Source organism: Ursus arctos, unplaced genomic scaffold (assembly GCF_023065955.2).
Source record: "Ursus arctos isolate Adak ecotype North America unplaced genomic scaffold, UrsArc2.0 scaffold_16, whole genome shotgun sequence".
Classification (NCBI taxonomy): Eukaryota; Metazoa; Chordata; class Mammalia; order Carnivora; family Ursidae; genus Ursus; species Ursus arctos.
Window position 1 is genome coordinate 15,615,040 of NW_026622830.1, and position 15,620 is coordinate 15,630,659.

At 41.6% G+C, this 15,620-nt stretch overlaps 1 protein-coding gene across 5 annotated transcripts in view; it reads right to left on the bottom strand.

Moving 5' to 3' along the window:
- Nucleotides 1–15,548, bottom strand: part of PKIG (cAMP-dependent protein kinase inhibitor gamma) — a 94,498-nt gene extending 78,950 nt beyond the window's left edge. The window contains exons 1-2 of one of the 5 annotated variants that reach the window (XR_008959354.1): nucleotides 15,534–15,548; nucleotides 14,947–14,980 (exon numbers count right to left, since the gene is read on the bottom strand). The gene's annotated coding sequence lies outside the window, so the exon portion shown is untranslated. Of the gene's footprint in view, nucleotides 1–10,620; nucleotides 10,725–14,946; nucleotides 14,981–15,183; nucleotides 15,199–15,533 lie in introns of those variants that run through there. The other 4 variants (XR_008959353.1, XR_008959352.1, XM_057312507.1 and 1 more) reach the window with 4 other exon arrangements.
- Between the last annotated feature and the right edge of the window lie 72 nt (nucleotides 15,549–15,620).

Sequence of the window (15,620 nt, forward strand, 5' to 3'; positions counted from 1 at the left end):
TCCTTTTGGTGATAAGCAGAAGCACGCAGTAGGTAGGTTTGTAGAAACGGGAGTGGGAGAACAGAAGGTAACTCACACTTACTAAGCCCTTTCTAGTAGCCAGGTTTTATGTAATGGTTAACTCTCAAAGGATCTCACGAGGCATTTCACTGATAAGGGAAACAAGACTCAAAGACTTTGTCCAAGGTTACCATGATCTGCCTGAAACCCAAGTTCTTGTTCTTCGTACTATATAACTCTGCATTCTTATGAGCGCTAGCGTTTCCCAAATGTTGGCTAGAAGAGAACAGTGACTCTGAGGCCACAGGAAAGCTATGTCATGTTATTGGCCTCTCCCTGGAAATAATATTTTAATTAAGTTTCAGTGACTTTCAATCATGGTGTCTTTAACTTTAAGAGATTATCCATAAGAAAATAACCTATATTGAAAAGAGTTAAAGCCTCAGGTTTTAAACAAGGAAACAGGCATTATGTTTCAGATAAACAGACTTAAAATAATACATACAGTATTTATTTTATTAGGCAGTAAAATACAATCAGAAAGCAGTAAAATGCTAAGCTTTGGTACAAATATTCAAAAAGCACACTGGCCACAGACAATCCCTCAAAAAAAAAAAAAAAGAAAGAAAGAAAGAAAGAAAGAAAGAAAGAAAAAGAAAACACCCCACCCAAGGGGCACCTGGGTGGTACAGTCGGTTAAGCATCCAACTCTTAGTTTCAGCTCGGGTCGTGATCTCAGGGTTGTGAGATTGAGCCCCGCATGGGGCTCCGCACTCAGCACAGAATCTGCTTAAGATTCTCTCTCCTTCTCTCTCTGCCCCCCCACCCCACATGTGCTCTCTCTCTCCCCCACAAATAAATAAATTTTAAAAAAACCTACCCGAATCTGCCTCACATACAACCAATGTTATCATATTATTTATGAAAACTTAGGAGTTATATTTTTAAATGACACGTGTACGATACTCTCATTTTCCAAGCAGCTGGGATGCATGGGTGGCTCAGTCGATTAAGCATCTGCCTTCGGCTCAGGTCATGATCCCAGGTTCTGGGATCGAGCCCACATCAGGGTCCTTGCTCAGTGGGAAGTCTGCTTCTCCCTCTCCCCACCCCCACTCCCCCCCCCCCCGCTTGTGCTCTCTCTTGCTCACTCTCTCAATCCCTCATAAATAAATAAATAAAATCTTTTTAAAAAAAATCTCATTTTCCAAGCAGCTGAAATCCTCAAATAGAGAATGTTATAGCACAGAAGAAGTCTTTATCGTTACTTTGATAAAAATTAAAATTAAAAACAAAAAAAGGCTTTAGGTGCAATACATTTTGCTCCATTTTTTGTTCGAAAGTTGTTGATCACCTGCCTACCTTCCCAAATCCTGTACCTCCCCTGTACCTCCCCAAAGCCTACCATTTTCAGAACCATCCCAACTAGGTGCCAGTTTCTCTTTAATATCGTGTAGCTGTTAGTCGTCTCAAACCAAAGCAGAGTGCTAATCGTTCTCTCAATAAGAAGGGCGTGTCAGCAGTCCATATAAAAGCAAAGGCAGCAGCTGAAAAAATGAAACCAAGCAGGCGGTAGCAAGAGGCTCATCCATTTTACATCGTGAGACGTATTTCAGAAATAACAGACACACAGATCGACAGAAGAGAATAGGGAGCCCAGAAATAAACCCACACATATATGGTCAACTAATGTATGACAAGGAGCTAAGAATACACAATGGGGAAAAGGATGGTTTCTTTAATAAATGGTGTTGGGAAAACTGGGCAGCCACATACAAAAGAATAAAACTGGGCCTCTTATACCACGCACAAGAATCAACTCAAAATGGATTAAAGATTTGAACATAAGACCTAACACCAGAAAACTCCTAGAACATAGGTGAGCTCCTTGACATTGGTCTTTGGCGATGATTTTCTTTAGATGTGACACCAAAAGCAAAGGGAACAAAAGCAAAAATAAACGTGTGGGACTATATCAAACTAAAAAACTTCTACATAGCAAAGGAAACCATCAACAAAACTAAAAGGCAACCTACAGAATAGGGAGAAAATATTTGCAAATCACATATCTGATAAAGGGTTAATATCCAAAACACACAACTCACACAACTGAATAGGAAAAAAACCAAAACAATCCAATTAAAAAGTGGGCAGAGGATCTGAACAGACTTTTTCCAAAGAAGACATACAAATGGCCAACAGGTACATGAAAAGATGCTCAACACCACTCATCATCAGGGAAATGCAAATCAAACCACAATGAGGTATCCCCTCATGCCTGTTAGGATGGCTTTCTCAAAAAGACAACAGATAATAAGTCCTGGCAAAAATACAGAGAAAAGGAAACCCTTTATACTGTTGGTGGGAATGTAAATTGGTGCAGCCACTATGGAAACACTTATGGAGGTTTCTCAAAAAATTAAAAATAGAACTACCATATGATCCAGGAATTCCACTTTTGAGTACTGATCTGAAGGAAATGAAATCTCTATTTTGAAAAGATATCTACATTTTCCATGTTCACTGCAGCATTATTTACAATAGCCAAGACATGGAAACAACCTAGGTGTTCACTGACAGAAGAATAGATAAAGAAGGGGCATCTGGGTGGCTCAGCCAGTTAAGCGTCTGCCTTCAGCTCGGGTCATGATCTTGGAGTCGTGCGAGTCTGCTTCTCCCTATCCCTCCACTCCTCCCCCTACTCATACTCTCTTGCTCACTCACTCTCTCAAATAAATAAAATCTTCAAAAAAAAAAATAAAGAAAATGTGGTATATATACACAATGCATTATTATTCAGCCATAAAAAAGAAGAAAGTCCTATCATTTGCAACAATATAGATGGACCTTGAGGGCATAATGCTAAGTGAAACAAGTCAGAGAAAAACAAATACAATATGATTTCATATCTGAAAGTTGCTAAGATAGTAAATCTTAAAAATTCTCATCTCAAGAAAAAAAACCCAAAAATTTGTAACTATGTGTGCCGATGGATGTTCACTAAATTTATTGTGGTAATCATTTCATAATATTAATCAAATCATTACGTTGCCTTCCTAAAACTAGCACAACGATATACATCAATTTATCTCAACAATAACAAAAAAGAATCCTTGTAATACAGCTTTAATCATTTCTGGAATAAGGAGAGATTAAAAATAGACAAAGTAAAATGGGTTCATTATTTTAAAAAGGAAATAATAATAGCGAATATTTACTGAGTGGTTCTCGTAGGAAGCCTGTGCTAAGTGCTTTTACGACTTACTGTGCTCAGTGCTTTAACTACATATTCAATCCTTATTAACAATTCCATGCAGTAGGTACTATTATTAAGGAATTTAGCATCATACATTTACTCAGAATATTTCCAGGATTTGGTAACCCTTGAAATTTTGTTCCCCCACTTACTCACTGATTCTGAGCCACTTACTCTCTGAACCTCAGTCTCCACAGCTTTAAAATGTTAACTGTATACTGTAGTCCAACATCTGCATTTCCTAATCCCTTACCACGTTGTCACTAAATATCCCATCTGCCCATGTCCTAAACCAATTCCAATTAAGGTCTGAATAGTATTAGGGCTACCTTTGTTAGCCATCCTGTGCAGGGCAGGTCTGGCCGCCCTACCCCACTCCCATGCCTCAGAAGTCAGCCAAAGGGCTGAGTCAGTGTCTCCACCTGTCCAGTCCTGATGTCTTTCCCCTTTCCCAACCAACTCCTTTGGTGAGGTTTCACCATGACCCTTTTTTTTTTTTTTAAGATTTTAGTTTTAAGTGATCTCTACCCCCAACATGGAGCTCGAACTTACAACCTGGAGATCAAGAACAGTCGCATGCTCCCCGACTGAGACAGCAGGCCCCCCTCCAGCGTGACTTTTAATGATGCCAGTGCTGACTGGAATCATCTACATTACCCTCAAGGGTAAAAGAGAATCAAAAACAAATCCCTGAAGAGTTTGCGTTTCTTCAACTTGAATACTAGAGGACAGGTCACTGAGGTAATGTAATTTTGGTTAACTGGCAGTCACCCAAAAAAGCCTTCAAAGGAAATTCTAAAATCAATCAATATACTATACTATTTCGTAAGTAGTACATTGGAACATAATTGAAACTTGCTATGTCTCAGGGTAGTCACCTGCACACTCAATTTGGTTTTGACCAAGACCTCAATAAGAAATACATTCTATATTATGGCTCAGACATACCTAAAAAGAACTGAAACAAAAATTTTATAAACCAAAGCTTATTCTTACTATATGAGATGCACTCTGATTTTTTGTTGTTGTTGTTCTATTCTGGTTTTTCATTAAAAAAAAAAAGCTGGAACTCCTCCCCCAAATAATTCCTTTAAATGTGTAACAACATGCAGTTTAAAAACACTGATATAGGCAGCCTTTCCACCATGTGGTTTTACCAATACATAGGACCAACCTAGGAAAGCAATGTTGTGAGCAACCAGTACTGGACACAGCATATGGGCTCTATTTTTTTTTAAATTATATTAAGATGAATTATTAACTGAGGATTTTTCTCCACCTATCAGAGCAGAGACTACAGGACTGTGCAAAACATTCCTTTAATAAGGAGACAGTGGGATTTAACAGAGTATATGACTTGGCACCAGAAAACCGAGATTCATTTTCCAACCTCTAAAAAAATAATATATCTGAACAATGACCATTAATAGATGCTAAAACCATTCTTGAAAGACTGATGAGAAACTTACAATGGATGGACCATGCTAACAATACCTGAACCCCGTGATCAATCTTTTTTTTTTTTTAAAGATTTTATTTATTTGTTTATTTGACAGAGGCAGCGAGAAAGGGAACACAAGCAAGGGGAGAGGGAGAGGGAGAAGCAGGCTTCCCTCCAATGCGGGGCTCTATCCCAGGACCCTGGGATCATGACCTGAGCCGAAGGCAGACGCTTAATGGCTGAGCCACCCAGGCACCCCTGAACCCCATGATCAATCTTAAAATCACATCCAGTGAGAACACTAGACTTTACTGCCTGCTAATGAGATACACAGCATCACCCATAAAGTATAATGGCCACAAAAATAAAGGGAAGGGAGGGACACATTAAAGGGATGTGATCAGGCAAATCCAGAATGTGAGAAATTGTACAGGACAAATGTGCTTTTTCAACAAATAATAGGCAAGGAGAAAAAAAAAAAAAGAAGAGGAGAAATTGCTATAAATTAAAAGACTTAAGAGACAATCAACCAGATGTAATAGGTGGTCCTTGTTTGGATCCAAATTTAAACAAACCAGTTGTAAAAAGACATTTATGAGATAGTTGAGGAAACTGAATACCAAATAAATATTAGGTATTTTTTAGGAATTACTACTGTTCATTTTTCAGGTGTGATGATGGTATTGTGATTATAGAGAAAAAAGGAGGGGAGAAAAAGTCCTTTCTCTCTTAGATGCATATTGAAGCATTTACAGATAAAATGATATATCAGCTAAGATTTGCTTTAAAATAATCCAAGGTGCAAAAAAAATCCAACATAGGGAGGGAGTGGGCGTTACAGATGAAATAAAACCAACCATATGTGGGTAACTACTGAAGCTGGGGTATGGGTATATTGGTATTTATTAACTATCTTTTGTATTTTTGTATATATTTACAATTTTCCATATTAAGAAACTATAATTTAAAAAGAAAACCTGGATTCAAACTCCAGAGTTCAGTAGATGTAGGACTTTGGAGGTCTCTTGAATCCTCTGATCTTCAATTTTCTCATCTGAAAATGGCAATGATACTCCTTGCCTCACACAATTGTTAGGAGGAATGAAATGAGATCATGGATTCATATCTTTTGAAAATCTAGCCCTTATAAACTACAAAACTCTTACATATGTTAGCATGACAGTTAGTTCCCTCTCTGCGCAGGATGCTCTGGAAGCAAACAGAGTACAGTTGTGTCGGAGTAGAAACAGGCAATGGGCTGAGTCTTTTAGAACTTTCCAGAATTTTTGTTTTGTACTATCTCCTTAATATGACAATGTTTGCTGTACATTGGCCCTTTTCTGCTAAAAGTAGAGTGTCAAAATTTATTAGCAACACATTGAAGTTCTCTAACCTGAATTATTTATATTTCTTGTTTACTTCCCCAATTATTCATACTTCCTCTGCTGAAGGTAGAAAGTAAATTTACAGGAGACTGTGTTGTTGAGATAAAACTGAACACAATTAGAAATCAATGTAATCTAAATAGCACTTTGTTTAAAATATTCCAGGTGCTTTCAGGAGAGTAGATATATATCTTTCAGCACTAATGCTTCATCTCAAATAAAAGGAAATTAGCAGAGGTCCAAGCGTAAGTAACACAAAGGGAAACTTGGCACTATCTGGTTTCAGCTTGCAGAATGGGTTGGAGGGAATCAGGGTGATCTTTCTGTAACGCAATTCTGATTAAGTCATTTCCCTTCCTTTCAATGGCTTCCCTCTGCTTTCAGGAAAATGTCCAAATTCCTGAACAAAGGATCAGGTGGCTCTCCTTTTCCCTCTAGTCTAAGCCCCTCCAGGACTGATGTCCCTTCTCACCACTGGCACGGCCTGTCTTCCACTCTCCTCTCCCTTACCTCCTAGTTAATTCTCCTGAAATGTCTCTCAAATCTGCCCTTTCCATTCCATTCCTGCTGCCACTGCCAAAGATCAGGCCTTTTTTTTTTTTTTACCTTTACTCCCCCATCTCCCGAAACAGGACATATCCTTATTGCTTTTTCTGATTATAAAAGCAATTCATGCTCATAAAAAAGAAAAATAAGGCAATAAGGAAAGGAATAAAAGTCTCCCCATGATCTCCTGACACAGACACAGAGAACTCCTCTTTCTAGTACACTCTTGTTCACAGCACCCTTACTGATAACAGCCAAAAGGTGGAAAAAACTCAAGTGCCCATCTGTGGAATGGAGAAACAAAATGTTTATACATAGACTGTATATACATGTATATATACTTACAATAAAATATTATTCAGTCTTAAAAAGGAAGGAAATCCGACACAGGCTACAACACAGATGAACTTTGAGGACACTATGCTAAGTGAAATAAGTGAGTCACAAAAAGACAAATATTGTATGATTCCATTTATATAAAGTATCTAGAGTAGTCAAATTCGTAGAATCAGAAAGTAGAAGGATGGTTGTCAGAGGCTGGGGGCAGGGCGGGAATGAGGAAATTGTTCAATGGATATAGTTTCAGCTTTACAAGAAGAAAGAATTCTGGAGATCTGTCGCACAATGTGAACATCCTTGACAGTACTGAACTGTACACTTAAAAATGTTTAAGATGGTAAATTTTATGTTATGGGCATTTTACCACAATTAAAAATTTTTAAAAATTTTTGAAAGAACTAATCTTTCTAGACATTTTTCCCCGATAGTGCCAAGTTTCCCTTTGTGTTACTTAGGCTTGGACCCCTGCTAATTTCCTTTTATTTGAAATGAAGCATTAGTGCTGAAATATGTGTATGTATACATTTAAAAAAAACAAAAATAAGAACACACTGTACTGTAATGAGCTTTTCACACGAACCATATGATGTAAACATCTTTCTCATCTATACAGCTCCCACCTCATTATTTTTCAATGGCAGATAGTAGGTATCATATGACTGTACCATAATTTAACCAGTCTGTTTTCAGCTTTTCATATAAAAATATCATAGTCGGGGCGCCTGGGTGGCACAGCGGTTAAGCGTCTGCCTTCGGCTCAGGGCGTGATCCCAGCGTTGTGGGATCGAGCCCCATATCAGGCTCCTCCGCTATGAGCCTGCTTCTTCCTCTCCCACTCCCCCTGCTTGTGTTCCCTCTCTCGCTGGCTGTCTCTATCTCTGTCGAATAAATAAATAAAATCTTTAAAAAAAATATATAGTCAACATCTTGCATATTTTCTCATTAGGTCTTATGATAGACATCTGTTTTGTTCTGTTCTGTTTTGTTTTACATGCCCTGTTTCTGGTATCAATACCCTGAGTTTCCCAAACAAAAATACCTCGTCCTTATCCAAATACCCATCTGTACCCAGCGTCCCCCCTCCAGCCACTCTTGCTCTCTATGTGGCTAGTCTGGGCACATTTATTTGAAAGTTTGTTCCCAGGTATTTACTTTTTATGTTGTTATTCTCATGTCTCCTACAATTACATTTTGTGACTATTATATAAAGCTACTGCTGTTTGTCTATGTTCTATCCGCTTGTTTACTTAACCTTATATCTAATTATTTTTAACTTAATTCTCTTGAATCTTCTCAGCAGATCACCATATCATAGGGAGACAATCATATCGTCCACATAGTGATTAAGAGTAAAAGCTCTGGGCTCAGGCAGACCTGGATTCAAATCCTGTATAACCTGGAGTAAGCATTTTACACCTCAATTTTCTCATCCATAGACTGGGGATCATAATAGAGACTATCTTACAGGATTGTTGTCAAGATCACATTACTAATGGAGACTAGTACAAGAAAAGTGCTTAACACATATTAGTTCAATAAATGTCTAATATCTGACGAAAGTGAAAATACAACTTTCCCTCTACACTTAACCCCTTTTATTTTTTGCTGTTGGATTACACTGATGCACTCCTAGTCAGCAGCTGCCTTGCTTCTGGAGAAGCCATCGGACTCCTTGAGAAGGACCTGTGCTGTAGATGTCATCCACTCTTCCCTTCTCAGGAAAGAAGCGCCTTCGATTTGCCCCTGTCATCTGTATTTTCTCAGCCTCTCCCCTCACATTGGCTCGTTGCCATCACCGTTTAAATCTGCTCACGTCTCTCTCGTGCTTAAGACTTCACCTTATTCCCCAGTCGCTCTCCAGCCTTCTCTCTCTCCCTTTACAGCCAGACTCCTGTGAGCTGCCTACACTTTGTCTTTACTTTCTCACATCCCACTCTCTCCTCATCCCACTGATATATTACATTGAACCTTTGGAAGCTGCCGATATTCTAGATTCCGCCCCCACCATTTCACCAAATCTGCTCAATTAGGTCCCCAGTGACCTCCATATTTATTTACCCGAAGGACACATTTTAAGGGTTAACTTCTTTTACTTGAAACCTAAGCAATATCCAGCAAAATTCACCTCTTCCTTTGGCTTTCATCACTACATTCCCCTCGTTTTCCTCCTACTTCTCTGGTCATTCCTTCTTAGTATAGTCTAAGTGAATTCTTCTTCCAAGAGTGTGCAACACAGTGGCCTTGAATGATCTAGGCCTTTCTTTTTTCTTTTTTTAAAAAAATCTCTTCCAATATTAAGTTCCAGCTGTACCGGATTCTTATCTGTACCCCACGAATGTACCTTGGAACATGTCTGCAATGCAGGCCATGAGGGCAGTGATCTGAGTCTTTACTGCCCCCACAATGCCTGCCACATAGCAGACACTCAGTAAATAAATAAATAAATATTTTAAGAAATATTTTTTGAATCGCCATAAGTGAGTGGCTGCAATGTAAAAAACAGATGGGAGGAATGAAAACCAAGAGAGAGTAACAAAAAAACCCTGAAACCCTGATTTTTCTGAAACCATACCTCTGATCAAACACATGCAACATACACTCACTGGCTGCCTAAAATCCTCTGATGGCTCCCCAATGCCCCCAAGCTAAAATCCAAACTCTTCAAAACTTACAAGGAGATACAAGGAAAGTCTTTCAGAAGGGGCACCTGCTTATCTCTCAAACATCATCTAGCCAGACCACTTCGGCTTCTTGGAATCAGTCTCTACCCAGCCTGTGAAATCCTTGTAGAGGCCCAATAAGGCTGCACTCTATCCCTTGGGCTTTGCATATGCGGCTCTCTCTGCCTAGAACGTTGTGCACTTCACCAGCCTCATCTGGCCAATACACAGACAGCCTTCATGTCTCATTTTGGAAGTCTTCGTCTTTTAGAATCTCCCTTTGACCACCCTCCCAGCCTCATTCCCTGCAATCTAGGTTAACTGCCTTCTCTATGCATTCAGTCACCCATACGTTCAAAACCATTGCTCGAATAGCAATGAATTCTTATTTATACTGTAAAACTGTGGAGTTCCCTGAGGACAAGATGTCTCATTCACTTTACCCCTGGCCATCAGCCCAGGCCCTGGCATACAATACATGCTCAATCATGGACTTCCTTGTAGTAGTAGTAATGATAAAAGCTCCAAGATACTGAGGGCTTACCTGCAAGGGTTTTAAATATAGTCTGCTTTATAAGACAACTATTATCATGCCCATTTAGCAGATGGGAAAACTGATGCACAAGGAAGTCAATTCTCTGGCCACAGGAGAGTCGCACAGATATACATTTTCTGCAGTTTTGAGTTATTCCCCGAACCTCTAACAAGAGGGGCTTTCTTTTTTTAAAGAAACTTTCAGGTCAGGCCATGCAACGGGCCCAAAATTAAAAAAAAAAAAAAAAAAAAAAAAGGCAGCCTAAAGCGCACTCCAAGTCAGCGCCAAGAGGGGTTAAAAAGCAGGAGGGGGCGCCGCCCCGGCGCGGCGGAGGGGATAAAGGTCTGGCCCCAGCCTCCTTCCCGGGAGTCCCCCGCGCCCCAACCCCCGGCCTGCCGCGACGAGTCGACGCCTGGGCGACGCGTTTGGGTCGCGACTGCCCGCCCGGCCCTGCTCACCTGCCGTCCCGCCGCCTCGCCGAGCCCGGGCCGCTGGCCCGCAGCGCCTCCGCCGGGCTGCTTGGCGCCCGCAGCGCGCAGCGGAGCGCGTTGCCTTGGCGACCGGAGCTGCTGAACTCCCGCGGCGGGCGCTACGGCGGCTCGGAAGGGACCAGGAGGGTTCGCGTCCCCTTCCGCGGCCTCCGAGCGGCGGGAGGAGGGAAAAGAAGTGGGAGTTGGGATCCTGAGCGGCGAGGTACCAACGTGGGGTTGGCTGCCTGGAACTTGGCCCCGGGAGAAGGGGAAAGGAAAGGAATGCTGAGGGAAAAAAGAGACAGTAAGGCGGGGGAGGGGTGGGGACTTGTACCCCGGATCCTGCCTTTGCCTCAGTTTATTTCTCTGTAACGCCCATGAGAGAGAATGGGGCTATAGGCAGAAGCTTGCTAGACTGGAAATATTTAAAGTCGAGAAAACTGATGTGGGAGGAGTGGCGGATGCGTTTCCCTTTAATCTCAGACGGGGTCGTGTGGCAAAGAATGAATAATTGTTTCTTTGGGCTCGAGGTGGAATTAGATCATCAGATTTAATTTCAATATGGCCAGTTACTTTAGCTTCTGACCCGCAATTATATTTCTTGAAATAATCCTGCAGATATACTGGAAGGTGAGCATGAAAGATATCCACTGCTCCCATAAAATGCATTACCACAGCAAGAATCAAGAGAGACCAAAGTAGAATGACCTATCTTCAAGCTATGCTCACACCAATGGTCTCCTAACTAGTCCTGTCTTTGCTTCTGCTCACTCTTCCAACCTTACCCAACCCTGCCTGTCAGTTCTCCACTCTGCAGCCAAAATGTCCTCTCTAAAATGTAAGCATGATACTCTGGTTTCTCTTCAGATCGTATAAATCTTTCGCCTTTTAAAATGTAAGCATGATCATGTCCTTCCCCTGCTCAAAACTTTCAGTTATCCCATCACATTTAGAATAAAATCCAGAGTTGTTATCATGTTCAGCTTCATCGCATCATTTTCCCTCTCGTTCATGCGCCAGCCACACTGGCCTTGTCTTTAGGTAAAGCATGTGTTTAAAAAAAAAAACAAAAAACAGGCCCCAAATGGTATCATTGAGAATTTCCAAATGGTGCTCAATATGTAATCTAATTGCAGTTTCAACCTCCCCCATAAATATAGTCTTAACCAGTCAGCCTTTCAATCTTCCCCAAAGGGTCTGCCACCTGGGCCCTCTCCATCCCCCAAAGAAGGACAAGGTAATCTGCATGATAAAACAACTTGCTTTTCCCCTAGAAAGTGGCCTCACGTAGAACAATCCTTTTCTTTTGCTAGTAACTTTCTTGCTCTCACTCTCCTTCTATAAAAGCTTCCATTTTGTATAACTCCTTTGAGTGCCTCTCTACTGCTACTGGATTGATGAATCACTTAATAAAGCCAATTAGAGCTTCAAATTTACTTGGTTGAATTTTGTTACTTAACACATGCTTCTGTTTCATGGCCTTTCCTCTTGCTGTTCCATGTTAGGACTGCTCTTCCTCCAGATAGTGCTGCAGCTTGCTTTCTCATTTCTTTAGTAGCTCTGCTCAAATGTCAGGTCTTCAAAAACACCTGCCCTCACTACTCTATTTAAAATAGCAGAGCCCCACCAACTAACTCTGTGTTGTTCTCACCTGTTTTATTATTTTTCTTCACAGCTCTTGTCGGTATCTGACATTTTATATTTGTTTATTACTTGTCTCTTCACTACAGCAGAAGGTCTTTTAAGGGCAGGCATTTTGTTTTGTTCCGTGCTGTTTCCTCATCACTGGGAACTGCCTGGCACATAGGAAGAGCGTGGGAAATATTTATTGAATAAATGAAAAAAGTTCAATGAAAAAAGCAATATGCACCACTATGTGGCCGGAATGCTACCACAGGTAAAAAGGGAATGACATAATACATATAATACTGGCATATGCATATACGAACTTTGGAAAGAGATATGGGAGATGAGGGGTAAGATAATACATTTTCACTGTATGTTCTTTTATGCAGTTTTTCTAAAACCAAGTACATGTATTATCTTTTCAAACAATATATACGAATGTAACGAATCAGAATATGCCACTTTGGCATAAGGATTATTTTGAGCTGAAAGCATTTGAGAAGTAGACACTGAAAAGTTCTCTGCCCTCACCCTTAGAAGTTTCTGTGTGTGAAGGTGTTGCTTCCCTCCTCTCCATCAGAAGAGCAGGAGTTAATCACAGGAGACAACTCCAGACTTTTATCAGTAAGAGGAATCTACATAACAAACCTTACTAAAACAATCCTTATCTTCCATTAGTTTCTCCCCTGTATTTACCTTCCCACAGTCTGCTTCCCTAATAGCCTAAACTCCTTTTCATTGTCTTATCACTTCTCTACAAATTTAAAATTTATCATCCGTCAGAATCCTATAAAAGCCTACAGGCCTACCCAGCCCCTAGAGGGTAGAGGAAAATTTTCCCCCCTTAAAGGGGAAAAAACAACCTAGTTTTGACAATCAACAGGTAAAGATAGGAGGGGCTGCCTTGGTTGGCAGTGAGCTCCCCACCCTAGAGGAGGTGCTGCCAAGGGGTTCCTGCATGAGGTGGGAAATTGGAGCAGATGATCCACTTTCACTACTTTCACCACATAGAGGAGGAACACTCAACCACTTAGGGTCAGAAACCCTGAGAGATGGGCAGGATCCCACAGTGGTGCAGATGAGAAAATGAAACTTCTTCAGCTGCCAGCCAGACCCAATGTTCCTCACAGAACGTAAAAAGGCCTCACAGAATGTAAGCAAGCATCAGACAAGGCCACTCTGTAGTTGGATCAAGGCAAGGACAAGGCCACTGTGGAACCACAAATAATGACAACATCCTCCTCTCCTAACATGAGTGTGTCCTGCTTCCTTCTCGATCATAGCTTTAGCCCCACTTCAATCCTCCCACCTCCTGGGTAAAATAGTAAGATACCTAACCATTGCATTGCCCCTGCTTCTTGACTATTCAGTTCAAAACTCTTCCCCACTTGCTTAAGCCCTCCTTACAGACACCCAGCACAAACCCAAATCCTACAATAAGCTCTTCCCACTTCCCTCTTAGCAAGATACTTCCCGTTTTCTCTGATGTGAATTCTCCCGTGCTGAACAAGCTAGATAAATCTGATTCTTTTTTGAGTACAGGTACGTTCCTGATGGGATTTGATGGTGGATTTTATCGCAGTCTTAGCTTTCTTCAGCCCAGTCCAGCAGTACCCAAACAGGAAGACTAAGGATTTTAAGGGTTAACTTCAGTGATCACAAAGCAACCTGACTTGGGCAGGTATTTGGTGGTAGGGGTTGGGGGGGGTGGGGTGAAGGGTTCAGATGGGAATTAGGAAAGCTTGAGTAAATCTTTCTCTGCCATCAACCCTATCTGTGACCTGGGGTAAACCATTTCACTCTGAGCCTTTTTCCGTTCCTGTAAAAAAAAAAAAAAAAAAAAACACAAAAATACCCGCAGATTCAAATATATTTCTAAGGCTTCTTCCATTTTAAATATTCTAGGATTCCAAACTCTACAGGTTCTCATATTCCCAGGTAAATGTTCCAGTCATCTGTATAACACTGTCATCATTGTTGCCATATCCGCATACCACCTGCACTTTTATGTATCTATGTGAATCACTTCTCAAAACTTTTTCTTTAAATAGACCCTCAGTTTTTACTTAAATTTACAAAGTAAAATTTACATCACTTCGTAAATGGAAAACCAGCATTGCTGAAGCTGCCTTGGCCCCTCTGGCCAACCTAGTAATCTAAACTTCAGCAAACACCCTGAGCCTGAATGACTGATTAACTAACCCTTCTTTGTGTATCTATAGCTCGTGCATTCTTTCCTAGAAAGAACAGAGCACTTCTGCACCTCACAAAACAGAAACCAGACCCTCTTGCACAAACCCTGGGAACGAAGGAACCAGATCCCCTTGCACAACCTCCGAGCGCTGTGATAACGTTTGGAACCGGCACCATCGAGTCTGCACGTAATCAAGAAATGTTGGGGCCGCCGCGCTCCCCTTACTGATTAACTGCTCTAAACCCCTTTATAAATCCCTGGGCCAGGCAGAAACCTCGGAGCTGGCCTTTGGACAAGAGTGTGCCTTCTCTCCAGGTGGCCAGCCTCCTAAATAAGGCTCCTATTCCTTTCCAAGCAAAACTTTTCTCTCCAGTATCGGCCTTTGGAGGGACGGGCAGCCCAACTTGGGGTTCAGGAACACTGCCTGGGAGAAATGAAAGAACGTCCGCAAGCACACACACAAACCCTAACACAGAACAATTAGATGGGCTTACCTTTTGGAGAGATTTGGAAAATGAAGCCTTCGCTCTGTCAAAAATGGAGATAAGCAAATGTTAGAAACACGTGAGGTGAGTACTAGTCTCAAACTCTCTTTGGATTGAAACAGGACTTTCTGACTCTGCCGTTCAGTGTTACCCACTGTGTTCATGTACCCCGAGGCCCTTTCGTGTACCCCGAGTGGCGTATATACCCCTCATTTTCAGAAACAACGCCCATCCTTCCCGGATTACCTTGGACGCGTCTTTCGGTTCTCAGATTAAATATAAATTCCTCAGAACACCGTTCCGGGATTACTCCCCGCCCCCTCCAACTACATTACTTTCCGCTCACATAGCGAGCATTAAATAAACTTTTATTGAAAGGACGTTCCCTCATACTACTTCATGGTACTCATCACAATGTGTCGTGGTGCACGTGTGTTCAGTGTCAGACTCTTTTTTTAAGTAGGCCGTAAATTCCTGTGCACTTCTGGACCTCAGATGTCCACACACAACGGGTTCCCAAGTGAATACAAGTGAGGTGAAGGAACAGAGCCTTCAGAGCTCCTGCCCCGCTGGGCCGCTTTCGCCCCATCTCCCACCTCCGCGCCCGGCCGGATTAGTCCCGCCTCCTCCCTCCGCGCCGGGCTAGGTTAGCCCCGCCTCCTCCCTCCGCGCCGGGCGGGCTT